General features: G+C 45.6%; 1 long non-coding RNA gene and 1 other non-coding gene across 2 annotated transcripts in view; one reads left to right on the top strand and one right to left on the bottom strand.

Moving 5' to 3' along the window:
- LOC139747495 (uncharacterized) overlaps nt 1-14909 on the bottom strand; it is a 148407-nt gene extending 133498 nt beyond the window's left edge. The window contains exon 1 of the long non-coding RNA XR_011712403.1: nt 14773-14909. This is a non-coding gene — a long non-coding RNA (uncharacterized lncRNA). The remainder of the gene's footprint in view (nt 1-14772) is intronic.
- Nucleotides 14910-15727: 818 nt separating this feature from the next.
- On the top strand, nt 15728-15799 carry TRNAW-CCA (transfer RNA tryptophan (anticodon CCA)). The gene has a single exon. It is a non-coding gene; the product is annotated as a tRNA-Trp (tRNA).
- The last annotated feature ends 1172 nt before the right edge of the window (nt 15800-16971 follow it).

Raw genomic sequence — 16971 nt, 5'->3', positions numbered from 1 at the left:
TAACATGATATTTGCCACTGATAAGATAAGGTCCACATACCTATCGTTTCCCTCTGACGTATTAGGTCATTGATCATAGATAATTGTATCGTGCAAACCTTACTTGACAATATTCTAATTTTCAAAAGACATTTTGTCCAGAGGAGGATGTCTTCCTGGTTGGCGACCCAAGCGCGACCAAGATTTATCTGTGTTGTGAGGGGCGACGCTGTACAAAGCTTGAGATATAGCAGCCATTTCTAAAGCCCCGAGAGGAGCAGGATATTCATAGCCTACGAAGTATCTATCAACTATAAAATCCAAACGAAACTGTATTCTTCTCAGCAGAGAAGCTATAGAAGCAGGACTTTTTCTAAGGGCCTTAGATGAGAATAGGGTCTATACATTAAAGGCGACTGTGTCGACTCTGCATCACTAAGGGCTCTGTCTCTCTACTGCTTCTATGTTACCGCTACTATCGCCTCATCAAAAGACACAACGAGCTCTATTTCACTGTGGACTCTACGCCAGTGTAAATTCTACGTCAGTATAAGGTCTGGATCAGTGTGGGTGAATTGTCAGTATAAGCTGTACGTTACTGTGGGTATTGGATCAGTGTTGGCTTCTTCGTCGACATCTTCGCCACCATACTGTTGACTGGACACCACCTCACCATCATGTATATTCCCTTCGACCTGGCCTCCTGCAGGTCTGGCTGGCTTGATGGATCGCTCCTTCTTTCGTCGTGAGTATAGCCAGGCATCGATCACTGGCGGAGGCGCCTATTCCGTCCCAGAAGAATGACATATCGACGCCATCGACGCCACACTCACTGTTCTGAAGGGGTTACTAATGGCTTTAGCGCACTACCGGTGTTGGGCGCCCGTGCTCTGTATACATATCTTGGTGACATATTCTCTTTCGTAAGAGCCATTGCGTTTCTACTGCTCCTGCTGCGGTTGCGCTAAAATATTCATATTAATGGCAATGTTCTATTGCCCATCTGACCGGGGTGGACGGCAGTGACTGCGTTCAGTTGTGACAAATCAATTTCAAGGTCCTTCTAGTCGATAATAGGCCACTGGTACTCTGTCGCGTGGCCCACAGGTGGACTTGTCGTGTTCTCAACCATTGTTTCCTCTCCATTACAATAGATCCTTTATAGTGTGCAATCTCCTCCCTTCCAATATCGACTTGGTCTTCCATTTTGTCGTTCTCCTACGAGTGTTGGACACCGGGGTAGCCCCGTGGCTCCATGCAAATAACGGGGAGAGTCAAAGGACGACCTTGTTTTTACCCTCATCTCGCATTTTTGCCTTCAGTACAGCCGCCTCTCCATCTATGGATTGTCGGAGGATCTTAAGTCTTGAACTAGAAAGACTAACAGTTACGAGGGAATGTGGTGAATCACTCTTATCCACACACGCCTTAAATATCATTCTGCCATGACTTATTGACGTCATTTTGAGGATGCATCAGCTACTATGTGGGTATCATAGTATGGGATCTCCGTGCCAATTGTCAACAAGATCCAGTGTGAGGTTAAGACTCAGGGTGAGTAAAGACATGGGATAACGCAAGACCTAGGGCGAGGAGAGACTCAGAGTGAAGCAAAACAGGATGAGGTAAGACACAGGATGAGGCAAGAAACAAGGTGAGGCAAGACACAGAGTGAGGCAAGACTCAGGGTGAGGCAAAACACACGGTGATGTAAGACACAAGTTGAGGCAAGACTCAGATTGAGACAAGACACAGAGTGAGGCAAGACACAGGGCGAGGCAAGATACAGGGCGAGGCAAGACACAGGGTGATGCAAGACACAGGGTGATGCAAGACACAGGGTGATGCAAGACACAGAGTGAGGCAAGACACAGGGTGAGGCAAGACACAGGGTGAGGCAAGACACAGGGTGAGGCAAGACACAGGGTGAGGCAAGACACAGGGTGAGGCAAGACACAGAGTGAGGCAAGACACTAGGTGTGGTAAGATGCAAGGTAAGACAAGATATAGGGGTACTTAAGACAGTTTAAACAGGGCAGGGGGGGTGGGGGGGTGATTTACACCGCTAAAGAGTAGCCAAAAATGACCAGATAAAAAGATTTGGTACATGCGTAGTATGGAACATGTAAATAAGCAGTTTAGTGCCAATGGTCAGGGGTACTGCTCGAAATATGGCTAAGAAAAGGCAAGGCAAAGACGTCCATATCTTCAGAGACGCTTGACGCCTATAGAAGTAAAAATGGCTCAACTCACAAATTTCCTCCAGTGCATTTTGATATCGGGCTTGTCAGGAGGTATGTATATGCAGTGTTTCGTCTCTATTGATTGACAGTGCAAGGAACAGTAGACACATGTTTTTAAACTGTTTAATATTTGATCTTAAGAGATCCTTTAAAAGACATCAATAGAGAAAAAGGGAGAGATATATGAGGGCGTAATGAGCCAAGGTACTTACCCACCAAGTTGCAAATCAATCGTAACCAAAATGAAGAAATGGCGTAAAACCTTGATTGTTTGGAAGAAGAAGAAAAGGAAGAAAGAGAAAAAGAAGAAGGAGAAAAAGAAGAAGAAGAAGAAGAAGAAAGAGAAAAAGAAGAAAGAGAAAAAGAAGGAGAAAAAGAAGAAGAAGAAAGAGAAAAAGAAGAAAGAGAAAAAAGAAGAAGAAGATGAAAAAAAAATAAGAGGAAGCTTTGCAAAAACAACAATTCACATCGAATGTCAATTCAAAAATTAGACTGAGCTTCTCTCGTTCGATCACCGCTCAAAAAGAAGCATAAAAAGCTAATCCGGAAAGTCCAGAGAATGACAACCCAGATGATACGCGAATCAAGATAACTGAGATACAGTGACAGGTTCAGAGGTCATGGATTTGTCCATCATGTAAGAGAGAAGAGTAAGGAGTCACATGAACAGACCATGCCAGTTTTTGAGTCAGTTTGATGACGTCGACAGTGGACAGTGCGTTGGTATGAGGTAACGGGGGGAGGCCATACCACGAAATCAAGAAAGAAATTTGTTAGAAAAGATGTAAAAAGGTGTGAAAGAAAAGCACACAAATAAAAACCCGAGAAAACACACACACACACACACACACACACACACGCACACGGAAGGAAACAGTTACATATATGTTTACAAACACACACACACACACACACACACACACACACACACACACGGAAGGAAACAGTTACATATATCTTTACAAACACTTACATGCATATATATGTATATATACACTGATATACACACAAACAACCTCATTTCTCTGTGGTTTCAGTGAGGACGTATGAGGTCTCATCCACATCGAACTCCCAGGAGACCAGCCAATTCCTGGTCTGTAAACAGTCGCCAGCAAAGTAAAGTTTGCCTTGGTTCTCGGCCGCAATAATTCAGCTGGACCTGAATTATTGGATTACATTAATTGGCTCTGGATACCATGAATCTTATTTTTTCTTCTCTTAAAGTCTAGATAAATCTGCCATATACGTTTTTCTGATCTTTTTTTTCCCACTAAGATTTACAGTTACGATCAGATTCTCGAAGCCTTTACGAAGCCAGGGAAAATCCGTTCGTGTCAGTAAGTCACTGATGAACGAGGACCTAACAACGTTGCCTCGGAAAGAATGACGACGTCATCAATCGCAAACTTACGTCAGGGCTGAGTTGGTTATGACGTCATGGGTAGTGGTCGTGAGAGGATGCGAGGGGAAGGCGAGGGTGAGGGGATATGCTGTTCCTCACCATCCTACTACGCACGCTGTGCCACACCTTAGTACTGATGTCAGCTGGTTTAACTGGCTTTTCTGGTCATCATACTACAGGCCCTTCTGTGACGTAAGGTTATGACAGAACAGACCCTCTCGGGTTATGAGGTTATGATGCATCAGACCCTCTAGGGTTGTAAGGTCATGATGTATCAGACCCTCTAGGGTTGTAAGGTCATGACGCAACAGACCCTCTAGGGTTGTAAGGTCATGACGCAACAGACCCTCTAGGGTTGTAAGGTTATGACGCAACAGACCATTTTGTATCGGGAATGTACGAACGCAACTGGCCCTTTAGTTTCATGAGGATATGACGCAACAAACCCACAAGCGTCGTGAGGTTATAACACAAGAAACCCTCCAGTGTCGTGAAATTGTGACACAACAGACCCTCTATCTTCAAGCTATGGCATAAAAGACCCTCCAGTGCCGTGAAATTATGACAACAGACCCTCTATCATCAAGCTATGACATAAAAGACCCTCCAGTGTTGTGAGGTTATGACAAAACAGACCCACTTGATTCGTGAGGTTATAACACAACAGGTCCTCTGGTGTCGTGATGTTATAACACAACAGACCCTCTCGCTGTGTGGGGATAAGACATAACACACCTTTCGTGTCTCTTGATACCTTCTGAGTAAATCCTCCAAATGCTGAGACCTTATGACACAGAAAGTGCTTTAGAGTGCTTGAACTTCTGGCATAATGTATCTTCAAACTTGTGGGCTTATGTCACCCTAAGTTCTCTGCCATTTTAGATACCTGGCACAGAATATTCTCTATACGAGTGTATGCATCTCTGGCGGAGGCGTTTGAGATAGTATGGACATAAGATCCCTCCCTTGTGACCCTGACAGAAACCCTCTCATGAAGACAACTATAGATTTAGCGACAAGAAGCTCAATAGTCATGCGAGTATACGATACAGAAAACAAAACAAAAAAAATGTCTCAGATTTTGTGAGCTCATGAGGGATCAGACTTTCCCAACGTTGGAAAGTTAAAGTAGTGCCGAGATAAGTTAAATGTTGGGGATGCTGAGGGAGAGAGGTTCAGGCTATGTGGTGGTGGAGAGGGTCGGGGGTCTAGTGCTGGTAGTGGTGGAGAAGGATCTGAGGGTGGTGGTGTAGGGCTGGTGATGGGTGAGTGGGAGGTCGAGGTGAGCGGGGGAGAGTGTCTATGGCCAGAGCCATCTGCCGTCCGCTGGCGTCCCGTGTTAAAAAAGAAGTATGGGTCAATAAAGTGTGCTTCCGCAAAAAAGCAATTTCTGTTTTTCATACGACACAAGAGAAACATGACTGGCTGGTTATTAGATCCTTTGTGTGACGGGAAAAGTGTAGAGTTTTTGTGGGGCAAAAGGTGAAATATCACTGATGCACAAGGGTCACACTCCCGCCGCCTCTGCCTGTTAGGGGGAGATGAGAGTGGGTTGTGTAGACTAATGTTTGTCTCGTATAGTTTAGGAACTCCATCAAGAACCTCTTTATCTAGACTGAGAGCCTGAGATGTGGGGGAACCTTAATGAAATGAACGCGAATCAATTTTCTTTGAAAGTAGATGTAAATAATGACGGGTCTTGGTGCATGGAGAGGAGAGGACAAGAAAGACGTAGGATGATTAGGCTGAGGGAGGGGAACAGAGGAAGACATAATATTGTACTCAATACGTGAGAGATTCAAGTTGGAGGAGCGACGTGGAAGAAGAAAAGTTTATTACCCCAGTTTACGAGTGTTACACCAAGAGAGGATGATATATATATATATATATATATATATATATATATATATATATATATATATATATATATATATATATATATATATATATATATATATATATTATCCCTGGGGTTAGGGGAGAAAGAATACTTCCCACGTATTCCCTGCGTGTCGTAGAAGGCGACTAAAAGGGGAGGGAGCGGGGGGCTGGAAATCCTCCCATCTCATCATTTTTTTTTTTTAATTTTCCAAAAGAAGGAAAAGAGAAGGGGGCCAGGTGAGGATATTCCCTCAAAGGCCCAGTCATCTGTTCTTAACGCTACCTCGGTAACGCGGGAAATGGCGAATAGTTTGAAAGAAAAGAAAAAGAAATATATATATATATATATATATATATATATATATATATATATATATATATATATATATATATATATATATGATATAAAGATGACCAGAGGGAGTAACTGAAGAGATCAACAATGACTACGTATTATAGAGAGGAGGTAATTTATGCCAGCGTTTTGCTTGTCGGTATGACAAGCCGTTGCTCAATACTTGACCAAATTTCGCTAACTTTGGCTGAAGTGTCTGCCTGGCTCTAGTGTATGCAAATGAGAAATCATGGCTTAAACACTTTCCATTGATTGGCCTCGTCACATAAGGAGACTTCGCATTACGTCAGACCTTCCGTAATGAATATGAATATCAGGCAAAAGCTCCCTCAGTCTTCATGCAGTAAACAAGTTTTGCAGGCAAAGCTACGCGGAAGTAGAGCCAGACTTAACCTACTTCCACTCACACTGTTTATGAGATTTGTCAAGACTACCTGCCTTGCCAAGACTCCTACCAGCCCTCAGGGAGGAGTTGAGTGTTGTAGGAGACGTCTGACGGGGCAGAAAGTTGTTCAATCCCTCACTGTCACAACCCTACACACACAAACACAAACAGACCAAAGGCTCTTGAGAGACAAGGAGCTTGGAGCGTGTGGTTCGCTTGGACAGCCAGCGTTCCCAGACTTAGCAACACAACTCTGAATTCAATTTTTTAATCTTATCTTAGTTCCTCTTACCATTCGAGCCCTTGTATTGCTAGCTATAACCCCGTGACCTAAACCTGTGGACCCATCAATCACCATCATCAGCTTTGCCGTTCTGACTGAACATCGAAACTGTGACATTAAGAGAATGATGATACTTGACTCTTGAGATGTGTATGCGAACGTTAGATGTAAGATTGACAGCCTCGCCCGAGTTCGTACACAGACAAGAGCACATAAAAGTGTGCTACTGAGTAATATAACATTACGTAAGTTTTGTGAGTACAAACATAATGAGTCCACTCTGTTTAAAAGATCCGGAATAATACAATCATGGAGAGAAAGAGAGAGAGAAAGCGAGAGAGTTATAAAGGAGATAGTGTATTACATGTTCAACTGTGTCATTTATCAGGGTAAGTTCTTATATCTGTGCCTAATGTGAGTGTAGTATCATGTACAGAGTACATTGACTGGTGAAGTGTTTAGTACGTTTCAATGTACATAATGTTTACTCCTGTTGAACTTTGTTTTTTCTCTTCCCTTACAGTACTGAACTGTACGGATAAGTTAACCTCATATGTAAATTGAAAAGTGTTTTATATATATATATATATATATATATATATATATATATATATATATATATATATATATATATATATATATATATATATAAAGAGTCTCATTTAATGAAAGTGGCATGTCAAGTCATGCTATAAGATTATTTTTGACTTTTTGGTTTTGATTATATGTTGATTAATCCGCTGTACCGACTTCCTAAAGACAGACTGATTATTGGAACTTTAGGAAAAAAGTGGAGTGCGTACCAACACGCTGTATTGTGGAGATCGAGTTCAGCTCATATTAATCATTACCATCCTGCCTAATTTTTAGGATCGCCTTATCACAACGATGAAACTTAGCTCCTCTGGTTGAGGGTTCCTAGATCTGAGTGGTCGTGTGACTAAAACCATTAATTTCAATCATCCCTCGACAGAGGATAAGTTTTCGGGTCAGTCTGATTGGAATTGTGTAACTCAGTGACAAACGGTGAAGTATGCAGTGTGAGAATGGAGTTAGATGAGAGTAAGTATAATCATCTATTTATCTAATCCTCTTTTTAAGGCATACATCAACTAACACAGAGTTATCTATAAGGCTTAAAGGGCTTTCATGCTATAAGACTATCGATGATTGGATGGAAAAATATGAATGACTAACACACTCACACACACACACGCACACATACACGCGTGCACACACGCACACAAAAGGCAAGAGAGGCACTAGATGGTACACGTAACTAACTTAAGGAAAGAATTGTTTCAGGGAAAAATCAAAGACATGATAGACAACGTCAGAGAAACTTCATATGAGGACACGAGATGTAGCAACGGAGGCATGGGTAGAAGTCTGTACAGCGGCATCCAAGCTACATGACTTACATAGGATACGGACGGAAGATAATTATTTCTCGTGATCCATCAAGTGTAGGAGAAAAGACAAGGAAAATCATGGTTGAATCCATAAAAAAAATCTACTCTGAGGCTGGAGAGGTGAAGGCTGGGTGACAGAGACGAGGTCTTTGATGAAGACTGAGTGCGGAGGGATAACGAAGGCCATCTGGAAAGTGAGATATGGTACGGCCTCGCCAAAGGGGATGAACCATTAATTCTCGGCGTCCTGGGAAGACAGATGGTTCATCAGTGTTTGCGTGCAGTAGATGTGGTCACAGCAGACCAAAGGATTGAATGAACTCACGACTGCATTGAGATGGATATATATAAAGGTGTTGAAAACCCCAATGTAAGAATGGGAGACATTTAAATGGTATTCAAGGGTGAAGAGATATGGATCAAGATACAGTTTAAGGGATTAGATACGTTACGAACGACGAGAGAAGGGATGGGGAAGGCTGATTAATGGAGGCGCTTGGCCGTGCGCACCGGATCAAGGGAGAGAGAGAGAGAGAGAGAGAGAGAGAGAGAGAGAGAGAGAGAGAGAGAGAGAGAGAGAGAGAGAGAGAGAGAGAGAGAGAGAGATCCTCAGAAACACAAGCTTCTATTTAAGGCGGGGAAGAAAATTGCATAACAAACATGACGCAAATGGCCCGTGGAATGCCACAGGAATACACTGTGTCGTGCGTGTTTTCGGGATGTTAAGCTGCTTGAAGCTATGACCAGTACACACACACACGCACACACACACACACACACACACAAACCTGCGCATCAGATCAAGCTCAGGAAAGAATGAAAGCCCTTCGGCAGGGTTAGGGGCAACTGAGACTACATAGAAAAGACAGATTACAGGAAGCCCGTTGGCCTATCTCTAGGTAATCTGTTTACAACTTCTATCTATTTCTACTTGTAATCTAAGCGGATGAAGTAAGGATAGAACAGTAAGAGACCTCCCTACCAACCCATCACTCTTTCCAGCGATATCCCAAGGTTTAACGAAACTATTTGCAAAAGAAACTTTTCCCAACATTGATATTACATCTTATCATTTTTAAGATTTACTCCATTTGTTTTCCTAACTACATTTTCTTGCATTTCAAAGCAATCCTCGCGATTTATGCCGTCGATCTTTTCTTTATGGTTGTGAAACCTTCTACTAGTTCACCATAAGATCTACGCTTCTTAAAAGGAATTTGAATCCTCTTAACTCCTCTCCGTACGGTAGATTTCTCAAAGCTGTTGTCAACAGTGTTGTACATTGTTATACTTGTTTCAGTTATTGTCAGACCTGCCGTCCAGTATTAACGTGGGTTTGAAGGTTCATAAATCTTTACCACAAGTGCATGTCTAGTTGGCGAACATTGCAAAAGTGATATTTGTATTTCATCCTTAATGCCCAACGATACAATCCTTGAGGACGACAAGGCACTTGAGATCGACAAATCGACCCTTGAGCACGACGAAACGACCCTTGAGCACGACGATACGACCTTGAGCACGACGATACGACCTTTGAGCACGACGATATGACCCTAGAGTACGACGATACGACCCTTGAGCACGACGATACGACCCTTGTGCACGACGATACAACCCTTGTGCACGACGATACGACCCTTGTGCACGACGATACAACCCTTGAGCACGACGATACGACCTTTGAGCACGACGATATGACCCTAGAGCACGACGATACGACCCTTGAGCACGACGATACGACCTTTGAGCACGACGATACGACCCTTGTGCACGACGATACGACCTTTGAGCACGACGATACGACCCTTGAGCACGACGATACGACCTTTGAGCACGACGATATGACCCTAGAGTACGACGATACGACCCTTGAGCACGACGATACGACCCTTGTGCACGACGATACGACCTTTGAGCACGACGATATGACCCTAGAGTACGACGATACGACCCTTGTGCACGACGATACGACCCTTGTGCACGACGATACGACCTTTGAGCACGACGATACGACCTTTGAGCACGACGATATGACCCTAGAGTACGACGATACGACCCTTGAGCACGACGATATGACCCTAGAGTACGACGATACGACCCTTGAGCACGACGATATGACCCTAGAGTACGACGATACGACCCTTGAGCACGACGATACGACCCTTGTGCACGACGATACGACCTTTGAGCACGACGATACGACCTTTGAGCACGACGATACGACCCTTGTGCACGACGATACAACCCTTGAGCACGACGATACGACCCTTGTGCACGACGATACGACCCTTGTGCACGACGATACGACCCTTGTGCACGACGATACGACCCTTGAGCACGACGATATGACCCTAGAGTACGACGATACGACCCTTGAGCACGACGATACGACCCTTGTGCACGACGATACGACCTTTGAGCACGACGATATGACCCTAGAGTACGACGATACGACCCTTGAGCACGACGATACGACCCTTGTGCACGACGATACAACCCTTGAGCACGACGATATGACCCTAGAGTACGACGATACGACCCTTGTGCACGACGATACGACCTTTGAGCACGACGATACGACCCTTGTGCACGACGATACGACCCTTGAGCACGACGATACGACCCTTGTGTAGGACGATACGACCCTTGTGCAGGACGATACGACCCTTGTGCACGACGATACGACCCTTGAGCACGACGATATGACCCTAGAGTACGACGATACGACCCTTGAGCACGACGATACGACCTTTGAGCACGACGATACGACCTTTGAGCACGACGATATGACCCTAGAGTACGACGATACGACCCTTGTGCACGACGATACAACCCTTGAGCACGACGATACGACCCTTGTGCACGACGATACGACCCTTGTGCACGACGATACAACCCTTGAGCACGACGATACGACCTTTGAGCACGACGATACGACCTTGAGCACGACGATATGACCCTAGAGTACGACGATACGACCCTTGTGCACGACGATACGACCCTTGTGCACGACGATACAACCCTTGAGCACGACGATACGACCCTTGTGCACGACGATACAACCCTTGAGCACGACGATACGACCCTTGTGCACGACGATACAACCCTTGAGCACGACGATACGACCTTTGAGCACGACGATACGACCTTTGAGCACGACGATACGACCCTTGTGCACGACGATACGACCTTTGAGCACGACGATACGACCCTTGTGCACGACGATACGACCTTTGAGCACGACGATATGACCCTAGAGTACGACGATACGACCCTTGTGCACGACGATACGACCTTTGAGCACGACGATACGACCCTTGAGCACGACGATACGACCCTTGAGCACGACGATATGACCCTAGAGTACGACGATACGACCCTTGTGCACGACGATACAACCCTTGAGCACGACGATATGACCCTAGAGTACGACGATACGACCCTTGAGCACGACGATATGACCCTAGAGTACGACGATACGACCCTTGAGCACGACGATATGACCCTAGAGTACGACGATACGACCCTTGTGCACGACGATACAACCCTTGAGCACGACGATACGACCTTTGAGCACGACGATATGACCCTAGAGTACGACGATACGACCCTTGAGCACGACGATATGACCCTAGAGTACGACGATACGACCCTTGTGCACGACGATACAACCCTTGAGCACGACGATATGACCCTAGAGTACGACGATACGACCCTTGAGCACGACGATACGACCTTTGAGCACGACGATACGACCTTTGAGCACGACGATATGACCCTAGAGTACGACGATACGACCCTTGTGCACGACGATACGACCCTTGTGCACGACGATACGACCTTTGAGCACGACGATACGACCCTTGTGCACGACGATACGACCTTTGAGCACGACGATACGACCTTTGAGCACGACGATACGACCTTTGAGCACGACGATACGACCTTTGAGCACGACGATACGACCTTGAGCACGACGATACGACCCTTGTGCACGACGATACAACCCTTGAGCACGACGATACGACCCTTGAGCACGACGATACGACCCTTGTGCACGACGATACGACCTTTGAGCACGACGATATGACCCTAGAGTACGACGATACGACCCTTGAGCACGACGATATGACCCTAGAGTACGACGATACGACCCTTGAGCACGACGATATGACCCTAGAGTACGACGATACGACCCTTGTGCACGACGATACAACCCTTGAGCACGACGATATGACCCTAGAGTACGACGATACGACCCTTGTGCACGACGATACGACCCTTGAGCACGACGATACGACCCTTGAGCACGACGATACGACCCTTGTGCACGACGATACGACCCTTGAGCACGACGATACGACCCTTGTGCACGACGATACGACCTTTGAGCACGACGATACGACCCTTGTGCACGACGATACGACCTTTGAGCACGACGATACGACCTTTGAGCACGACGATACGACCCTTGTGCACGACGATACGACCTTTGAGCACGACGATACGACCTTTGAGCACGACGATATGACCCTAGAGTACGACGATACGACCCTTGTGCACGACGATACGACCCTTGTGCACGACGATACGACCTTTGAGCACGACGATACGACCCTTGTGCACGACGATACGACCTTTGAGCACGACGATATGACCCTAGAGTACGACGATACGACCCTTGTGCACGACGATACAACCCTTGAGCACGACGATACGACCCTTGAGCACGACGATACGACCTTTGAGCACGACGATACGACCTTTGAGCACGACGATATGACCCTAGAGTACGACGATACGACCCTTGAGCACGACGATACGACCCTTGTGCACGACGATACAACCCTTGAGCACGACGATACGACCTTTGAGCACGACGATACGACCCTTGTGCACGACGATACGACCCTTGTGCACGACGATACGACCTTTGAGCACGACGATACGACCCTTGTGCACGACGATACAACCCTTGTGCACGACGATACGACCCTTGTGCACGACGATACAACCCTTGAGCACGACGATACGACCTTTGAGCACGACGATATGACCCTAGAGCAGGAATATATGGGCCTTGAGGACGACGGTGCGACTTCTGGGTGATGATGGCTTGCCTGGATAAGAAAAGACTACTGAAGAAGTAGTGTGGGAGGAGGATCTTCAACACAGGACGAAGGTAGTAGATGGTAAGAACCTTCAGTCTCAGATGGGGTCGTCTGGCAGAAGGTGCGCGTGTTCCAGCATTCCCGCGTATGGAAACTAAGTCATTTTTGGTGTAACTACGAAAGAGGAGTAATTGAGTCATGCAGCTGATCAAAGAGAGAAAATCCTAAGAATGCTCAGAATGATGATTATTCTTGAATTTGCTTTTTTTTCTTTATATACGGGTGATGGAGTTGAGGATCATGTGTCCGAGGACGTGGTCTAAAGCAAGACAGTCTGCTTGGGCTGTTAAGGAAAGCGGACACTGAAAGTCTGTTGGTTAGTGTGGTGTAAGCCATTCAAACGGTCACTTAGTTTCTTGGTTTAGTTTTGCAAAAATCTTTGTGATTCTGGCATCTATACGAGTAAATGTAAACTGCAACCTATAATACCTAATACCTTAAGAAACATATTCCTCTCCTTATAAGACAGACAGACAAAGCACATGGTAAGAGGGTGCGATACACTACTGAAACACACTCACAGGAAGAAGAACGCCATCAGCTGCTACAGACGTAAGAGTGATTCGAGGAGTGTGAATCTGTGAGACGAGAGCGACTCGGGTGAGGACCTTGTGGAGGAAGAGGGCACGATTGTGGTCTGATGGTGGCGTGGAAGGATGTGGCGAGGCCACTGGCGAGACCACTGTAGTTATCTCCACAGCAAATAACTGGACATATGGAGAGAATGAGCGAGGACAATTTTGACAACGAGGATATGTGTGTCGGAGGCGGAGGGAACAAGGAGAAGCGAGAGACCAAATTGGAGGTGGAAGGATGGAGTAAAAAAAGATTTTGGACGATCGGGGCCTGAACTTGCAGGAGGGTGAAAGGCGCGCAGGGAATAGAGTGAATTGGAACGATATGGTATACCGGGGTCGACGTGCTGTCAATGGATTGAACTAGGGCACGTGAAGCGTTTGGGGTAAACCATGGAAAGTTCTGTGGGGCCTGGATGTGGAAAGGGAGCTGTGGTTTCGGTGCATTATACATGACAGCTAGAGACTGAGTGTGAACGAATGTGGCCTTTGTTGTCTTTTCCTAGCGCTACCTCGCGCACATGCGGGAAAGGGGGTTGTCATTTCATGTGTGGCGGGGTGGCGATGGGAATGAATAAGAGCAGACAGTATGAATTGTGTACATGTGTATATATGTATATGTCTGTGTATGTATACATATATGTATACGTTGAGATGTATATGTATGTATATGTGCGTGTGTATGTATATACATGTGTATGTGGGTAGATTGGGCCATTCTTTTGTCTGTTTCCTGGTGCTACCTCGCTAACGCGGGAGAAAGCGACAAAGTATAAAAAAAAAAAAAAAAAAAATATATATATATATATCAGTTCGTGCTTCTATCATTAACACACACGGAGAATAGCACACACACACACACACACACACACACACACACGAGCCGTCCAACCTTCAATGTCAGTGGCGCTCTCGGGGCTCCTACAGGCCAACATGTCGAACTTAACCCTCTCTCTCTCTCTCTCCTCCCCCAACCATGATACTTGGATGACGCCTCACCGAACCCACTACCATCATCACACAATAGCATCTACCTCGGATGACTCTGATTTTGAAAGATATAAACAAGTTAGATACACTTACCCGTGAACTAGCGCGTCTCTCTCTCTCTCTCGAGAGGCCTATGTCGGAGGTGTGGTCACCTCAGTATATACAACACGACACGGACATACATCATCAGATCCTCCGAGCGGCCGGTGAGGTTGCCATCCAGCACTAAGCACCGTACCAGCAAGACTAACAACCTCCACTGACAGATGCACGAACCACAGTCACCTTGTCCCAACCAGCGATCGTACAATGAAGAGAATTGTTGTATCCCTACGACATAAATGTCTTAAACTATCCACGAGCAATTGCCATGCTAAACAAGCAGATAGCATAGTTTCCCCCATTGTTCTATATACGTCAACTACTACTATATTACTATAAAGCAACCAATGTGATGATGTTCATCACATGATATTTACCATTAGATACATATGTCAACACAGTATCACTGCAAATCAACGAGCGTATCACTTTACATCACTAAATGTTCGCCATTATAAGCATGAAGTACTTCAACACTGTATATCAACACTGTACATCAACACTGTACATCAACACTGTACATCAACACTGTACATTAACACAGTACTATTACAATTCACCCGATAAAACACTCTACGTCACTTAACGTACAACGCATCACCACTAGATTTATAATGTATAAACCATCACATTTGCTCTGTTTAAACCTCCTGTAGTACCTGTACTATGTAGATAGACTTATGTGCTTATCCACAGCGTAGAAGTATCCAGGCCCACCTGGATCTTAACCTCTTCTGTGATTAACCAACCTCCCTATCACACACACACACACACACAGAGGCAGTTCCTTAACTGTATGTTTACGGTCGAATGGCTGCCTGAATTCAATAAACCTTTATTTATCTTTACCTAAAAATGTTATCTCCCTTTTTGCCACACACACACACACACACACACATACACACACACATAATCGGGTGTGCGGACGGACCGAGCTGTCCCCAAGGGCCCCGTGGCGCAATGGTAGCGCGTCTGACTCCAGATCAGAAGGCTGGGTGTTCGAGTCACTCCGGGGTCACTGTGAGATCATTTTACTTTTTCCACATGATGCCTTACGAGTGTAGAACACCCTCCCTGTACTACACGATATGACAGACACACATACACACACACACACGCTCTATCATATAAAGACAGAAACGGATTTCATGACCGACACGGGAATAGACACACGTAAGAAAATAGGTATAAATACACATCATGACCATACACAGACATACACACACACACACACACAAGAACGAACCCAGCAAATTGTCAATTTGAGGCCTGACAACCGACATTTATGCGGGTAAAATAATTCAGATTCCGTAAGCCTAGATCTCTCTATTATCCAATGATTATATTGAATTATTTAATAAATTATGCTTTCGCTTGGTAATCTTTCATCCCTCCCCACCATCCCACCTCATACGTATTCACGGAGACACGTCCATCCATTGGTAATGACCACCCACGACCTTAGCTGCCATAGACACACGAACGAACGCACAGGAATCCTGCCTAATTGGAGAGGACGTACGTATACACGGACGGTGTCGTGCATGAAACATACTACAGAGTACCTAGCCTTCCATGGAGGGTGCTTAGCCTTCCATGGAGTCTGTAGCCCCAACTCAGAGTATGTAACCTACCCTGGGGCATCTATCCTTCCTCGGAGAGTCTGTAGCCTCCACTGAGAGTGCCATAGCCGTCTCCGGAGATTACGTAGCCTCCCCTAGGAATACGTAGGTTCCATGGGGAGTATTTAGCCTCCCCGGGAGAATCTTATCCTCTAACGAAGAGTACACATCAATCAGGAGGGCTCGTACAGAGACTCCTCAAATAGTAGATAATACACCGACTTCCCTGAGAGCACTTGCCTCCCCGAAGAGTACGTTAGCAACCCCAGAGATGACTTACCCTCCTCATAAAGTATCAAGGCTCCTCGAAGAGTACATAGCCTTCCCAGAGAGTACATAGTCTCTCCAGTGAATACTCAGCCACCTTTGAGAGTACTCAGTCTGCTCTGAGAGTACATAAGCTCCCCCGGAGAGTATACAGTATCCCCAGAGTGTGTCAAACCTCTTTATTTTGTAGCCTTCTGAGGAATACATAGTACATAGCCACCCCTGAGAGTACATAGCCTCCCCGGAGAGTACTTATCATCCCAAGACTCCCCCCCCCGAGAAAGTACCCGACGTTCCGAAG

Source organism: Panulirus ornatus, chromosome 68, assembly GCF_036320965.1.
Source record: "Panulirus ornatus isolate Po-2019 chromosome 68, ASM3632096v1, whole genome shotgun sequence".
NCBI classification, from domain to species: Eukaryota; Metazoa; Arthropoda; class Malacostraca; order Decapoda; family Palinuridae; genus Panulirus; species Panulirus ornatus.
The sequence above is the reverse complement of the archived record's forward strand: the minus strand, read 5'-3'. Positions and strand labels throughout refer to the sequence as shown.